This window comes from Triturus cristatus, chromosome 3_1, assembly GCF_964204655.1.
Source record: "Triturus cristatus chromosome 3_1, aTriCri1.1, whole genome shotgun sequence".
Taxonomy (NCBI): domain Eukaryota; kingdom Metazoa; phylum Chordata; class Amphibia; order Caudata; family Salamandridae; genus Triturus; species Triturus cristatus.
Genome location: NC_140583.1, coordinates 1,041,238,495 through 1,041,244,795, shown reverse-complemented (window position 1 = coordinate 1,041,244,795; position 6,301 = coordinate 1,041,238,495). Strand labels below are relative to the sequence as shown.

The 6,301-nt window shown below is 38.7% G+C and overlaps 1 protein-coding gene across 1 annotated transcript in view; it reads left to right on the top strand.

Annotated features, from left to right (window-relative positions):
- The first annotated feature begins 638 nt into the window (after positions 1-638).
- The window catches only part of LOC146861465 (uncharacterized), a 56,791-nt gene continuing 51,128 nt past the window's right edge, over positions 639-6,301 (top strand). Inside the window, exons 1-3 of the mRNA XM_085645779.1 lie at positions 639-748; positions 946-968; positions 5,780-5,838. The gene's annotated coding sequence lies outside the window, so the exon portion shown is untranslated. The remainder of the gene's footprint in view (positions 749-945; positions 969-5,779; positions 5,839-6,301) is intronic.

Genomic DNA, 6,301 nt, shown 5'->3' with positions numbered 1-6,301 from the left:
AAGAAAGCCACCATAAGTAACCATTTGAATAACCTGGGATCTAATGGCCGAAGGACCGTCTGGGTGCAAGCAGCCATGATGTGGAATGCCCTGGAATTGGAAACCTCCTGCACTTCCTCATAAAGAGACTTCCAGACATGCCTGAGAGCTTTGGAATACAGTACACACAGGCGTCCCATCAGCAGCACCAGTAGACCACTTATGGGTTAGTGTAGCATAGAAATATTGACATCAGTCAATCAAAAAAGGTTCTATCTAAACGATGCTACCACTCCTGCCTTTTCAAGTGCCTGCTTTAATTAATGCTTTTGGAAAATGAAAGTAAGCAAAACCAAAAATGTTTTGAGATTGTATTACATTTGTCTTTTTGAAATGGAGATGATCAAAACTAAGGTGTCGCCCTAATATTTGTAGGCTATTTCAAGCTGTTAGCAGCAATGTGCTTGTGTTACTTCGGTTGGTCCCAGAGCACCAGTGGCCCTGTCAGATAATTCAAATGGAGTTGAGATTTCACCTGCAACATCAAAAAATAAATAGGCCTAGACCTGTTGTACAGAACACATAACTAGCATATTTCACTGTTCCAGTAAACCACATAGTCACAATTGTTGGGAACCGGTTTGTCGTCCTAGATCTATATATAAAACTACTGACCGGAATGAGAAAACCCAGAATAGCAGCATTTGGAGAGCTATAAAGCCCAAGGTGTTCTAGGGCTCGGGGAAAGACTCTTTTGTCTTCTTCTAAGGTAAGTCTCCACTCTCTATCTTATACAGATTTACACGCATTTAAAGGTTTTCCCCAATTTATATTGTCTGAGAAAAATCCAAACATAATTTCATAATATTTTTGTATTTAATTCTCAAAGTCTACTTTTTAGTAAACTGTTAACCAGCAGCAAAAGTCTTATAATTGAAAAAATATCTTTGTATCTCATTCCCAAAGGTGTACAGAACCAGACCCTACAGGTGAGTGCACTTAATGGTTATGAACAGCACAGACAGTTTTCAGATGTTAGCAGGTCCTGAGTGATGCTTAATCTGTAGAGATGTTGTGAAGTTTATTCTTGGGGGATTCTGTGCAGTGTCTAGCTAAATCCCTGCGCCTTTCAAACGTTTTGTGTTTCCCCTGTTTTTTCAACGCTTTACAAAATGCTGCTTTGAATAATCATCAATGTTGCATTTTCCTGCAGGGGTTAGTTTTCAAGCCATGTGTATATATTCTGTTGCTAATTTAGGCTTTGAAGCCCATAATAATGCCTTCTTCCTTTTTAAATGGGTTCTCTTTCATGTTTACTCAGCACATGCATTCTTAACATTATTATTACGACATACTTGAGTACTGACTTTGTAACTTCACTTCGGTATAATACAGATCGCTTCATGCCTATTAAGATTATTTTAATAAACATAGATATGTCATGCAGAAGTCACATTATCAGGCCCTGGTATCTGCGGCCTGATGACAATAATGTAAAATAAACACAGCCTTCCCTTAACCTCAAATGGAAAATATGACCATGTTGTGCTTATTTAAAAATGAACTTGATGCTGTGAGTTATTATGAAGGTGTCTGGGAAACACTGGTAGCTCGCAATCGAGTGGTTGGAGAAAACTACTCTGGAATGATCTCCACCTCAACCTGCATTGCTCTTTATCTCCCGACACCCTGAAATGCTTACAAAGGCAAATCAGTCAATTTGTATAGACTATATGTATGAAGGGCTCAACAGAGTTTCAGATCCACTCCCCCTGCTCCTGTAATGCATCTCTTCACTGCCCCATAAAATGCATGTCTCTGAGGATGATCAACCTATGTTGTTTTATAAGCTCACTTCAGTAGACCTCAGCCACTTGTCTGTAATCACAGCGTAACTCCAATGGTGCTGGAATAAATTTGAGAGTGGTGGCGCTGGCCAGTGGCCTCGCAAATCTCACTAAATTCATTTAGGTTCACAAAAATCCAATCAATCACAAAATAACCACAAGACTCTCACATGGGAGGGGGCAGATTATCTGTATTTTTTATTTTAAAAAGTCCCCAAAAATGTTTTCTGACCAACATTGAGAACCCTTAGGAACATTTTCTTTTCTCCTTAACGAACCAGATCACCGATAACAATTTTTTGTTTGCTTCCAGGACCTCTGTTCTTATCCATGACCTGTTTCATATTTTCTTTGTACATCTTGACCCTTTGCAAGTACATCATAGTCAATAGCAGACAACTTATCCTCACTAAAACTTTTTTTTAACCACCATGGCACTAAACTAGTACTTGATTTACGTCCCCTCAAGAGTTCAAATGGACTGGCCAAAGTGACTGAATTGGGAGAAGTCCTATATGCTAGTAACATGGATTGCAAAGCATTGCGCCAATTGAGACCACCCTTTATAGACAGTTGGATAGCTTCCTTCACAACCCGGTTAAAACGTTCCACCTGACCATTGGCCTCTGGATGGAACATAGCTATCTTTCTATGAGTTATACCACATTTCCCAAAAAATGACTCAATTTCCGTACTAATGAATTGAGGACCATTATCCGTAACAATTTCTTGCGGAATCCCTTCTCTGCAAAAACTATTGTCTAGAAACTCAATCACACTTTGTGATGTGACCTCTTTCACCATTTTGACTTCCGGCCACTTTGAAAAGGAGTCAATTAGAACAATGCCAAAACATTCATCTTTGGGTAAAATATGAAATGGACCAATGATATCTAGACCCAATTTCCTCCATGGGCCAACAGGAAAATCAACGGGATGAGATTCAACACGCAAAGGAACAGCTGATTTATCGCTATTCGAACATTTAGTACACTGGCGTACGAAATGCTCGACAGAGGAATCTATCCCAGGCCACCAAAATGCTTCCCTAATTCGTCTCCTAGTGAAAGAAATCCCAAGGTGTCCCTCATGACCGATCTCCATGATGGTGTCTCTCAAGGCAAAAGGTGGAATTATTTTATCCTCTCTCACGACTAACCCATATTCAATAGCCAATTTATCATGAATCTGAGAGAAACTCATCATATCACCAGACAATTTCCTTAATTCTGGCCAACCTTTCACAATGTATTTCTTAACAGTATTAAATTCGGCGTCCTTTCCCATTTCAGATATCCAGATATCCTCACACAAACTTGGTCTCCCACCATGTATTAAATTCACATCATGTGTGGTGAAAGCAACTTCACAATCATCATCCTGATAAATTTCGTCATTAACAATGGGTAATCTAGACATACAGTCAGCGTGCATATTCGCCTTTCCTTGAACATACTCAATACAAAAGCGGAAAGATTGAACTCTTGAGGATAATCTGGCTAACTGTGCAGACATAGATCTACCTCCACCAGGAGACATTAAAAATACAATTGGTTTATGGTCGGCTTTGATAATGAACCCAGTACCCCACCGGAAACTTCTAAAGTGTTCTGCACCCCATACACAAGCAATTCTCTTTCGATGACAGAGTAGTTTTTCTCTGCTTCTCTTAAGGCTCTAGAAGCATAAGCTACAATCCATTCATTACAATTGTCTTTTTGTAGTAAGACACCACCAAGTCCCAAACTGCTGGCATCTACCATTACTATACAGTTTTTTCCAGGAATAAATGGTTTTAAACATGGTGCATTGACGATAAATTTCTTTAAATTTTCGAATGCTTCAGACATTTCATTTGATTATATGAACTTAGCATTTTTCTTGAGCAAACACCTGAAAGGGTCTACTTTGGCTGAGTAATTTGGAATGGACTTTGCATAAAATTCAGTTAACCCAAGAAACGCAACTAACTGTTCCTTTGAAGAAGGTAAGGGAGCATTAACAATACTTTCAATGTGTTTTTGTTTCGGTTTGATGCCCTTCCCACTGATTGTGTGTCCTAAATATTCTACTTCCTTTGCTTTTATTTTGCATTTATCTAAACGAAGGGTAAGGCCCTTCTCAGATAAAGCCGCTATGACATTGTATAAGTTACGGTCATGTTCCTCATCATTCTTTCCGTATACCAGAATGTCGTCCTGGAAGGTAATGGCGCCAGATAAACCCTCCAAAGTTTCCTTCATCAATATCTGGAAAAGTGATGCAGCACTAACCAGACCAAACGGCATGCGGCAATATCTGAAAAGGTCCTCAGATGTAATGAATGCTGTAAACTTTTTAGAGTTTTCAGAAAGAACTACTTGGTGATACGCGCTTGCTAAGTCAATGCAAGAAAATTCTTGCGCATCAGCCAGAGCAGAAACCATTTCATGCAAGTTAGGAAGGGGGTGTGCATCAACCCAAATGGGACGATTTAAACTGCGTAGATCCCCCCAAAGCCTGAGTTCGCCTGAGGATTTTACCGAAATCACTATGGGAGAAACCCACGGGGAGGACTCTATAGGTTCTATGACGCCCTCATTGCAAAGATTCTTTAGCATATCTTTCAACTTGCCCCTATAAGAAAGTGGAACATTCCTTAGTTTGTGACGAATGGGTGTGGAATTTTCGTATAGTTTAATAACATGCTCAAATCCTTGATATTTACCTAGTTTACCACTGAAAACGCCTGGGAATTCCCTGATTAATTTATCAACTGAAATAGGTTCATTATGAGCAAAAGAATGAATGCCAAAAACAGGTGGATGGGCTCTGGGATCAAGTCTAATACCCAATTCTTGTTGATGTGGCCATCCAAGGAGAGATTTCCCTGACTTTGCAACATAAATTTTGCTAAAGGTATGGCTGCCAGAAAATTCGATATCTACAGAAAAATAACCTATTAACCCCTTCAGTGCCACGCCCTTTCCCCCTCCTGTGCCGGGCGTTGTATTAGTGGGTGCGGTTCATGACGAGATAGTCTCGTCATGGGCACAGCGCAACCGTGCTCCATGACGAGACTATCTCGTCATGGGCACTGAAGAGGTTAAGTCAATTTTGTGCCCAGTGTAACCCCCAGGAGACACATCAGGGTGAATAAGAGGTCTGTTGGGCCAATTCTCATAGAAACTTTTTGAAAAAATGATGGAACACCAAGCACAAGAGTCCACCAAAAATGTCAAACTAATTCCATCAACACTGATGAAACAAGAAGGAACTTTTGAAACACCATCGTCACTACACCATCATCACTGCAAACATTGATAACAGTATTGATCTCATTCTCATCATTATTATAGGGAGTGTCATCATCATCTAAATATTGTATGTAATTGACCTTCCTAGGAGTAGTTTTACAGAACTTACTAAAATGACCTTTCTTATTGCATTTAGAACAAACTTTATCAACAGCTGGACAACTCTTAAAGTTCGCTAAATGAGTATTACTTCCACATCTAAAACAGAGAAGGGATGGATTGCGTCTTTCAACTTTGCGTTAGAATTCTTGTATTTGCTCTCAGTTTTGTTGGAGTTGTCAATCCTTTGATTAAAAGTCTTTTTGTGTTTGTCAAAATCCTTGGACTCTTTGTTGACAATGAACACATCTCCTTTTTCATTGCCTTTATTTTCTTTTACGAATTTCTCAGAATGTTCAATGGATTTGGCGATATCGATGGCCGCATTTAAAGATAAATCAGAGGTGGACCACAATTTTTCCCGAACTTTTTTGCTATTGGTTCGCATTAAAATTTGATCTCTTAGTACCTGTTCATATGAGATATGTTCGAAATCACAAGAGACTGCAAGTTACCGGAGTGCTAAAACATAGTCTTCAATTGATTCATCTGGATGTTGTTTGCGTGAATAAAATATGAATCTTTCCATAACAAATATTTTTTTTTTCAAAAACGCAGATTAAGTTGTGAAGAAGCATACTGGTATACATTAATTCTCCCAGGATTAACTAAAGCAGGTAAGGTTTTAAACTCTTTCAATCCAAATCCTCCTAGGAAATGTTTTAACAAGGATAGTTTCCTTTCAGGTTCACAGTTGTCTCCTTCCATAACCTCAACATAGGCCAGAAACACAGGTTCCCACACCTCCCATGACATAGGAGGCTCACCAGATGGTGTAAGGAAAGAAGGAGGGGGTACGATGCCCGACATGTTTAAGTAACAATAACACAGTAAAAGATAAAGTCATAAATAATTGGAATATGCTTATAAGCATATTGAATTTAAAATGAGAATATTATCATATGTAAAACGTATTTGGCTTGTAGTCATAGAATGTTATATCCTTGTTTATCAAGAAGCAAATGATGTAAAATATAGAAAAAGAAAAAAGAAAAAAAAATATTGAAGAAAAAATAAATGAAATAATATACCTCACGTGCGTGTCACCGAAAATTTCCTTTTCCTGTAATATGAGCTTCA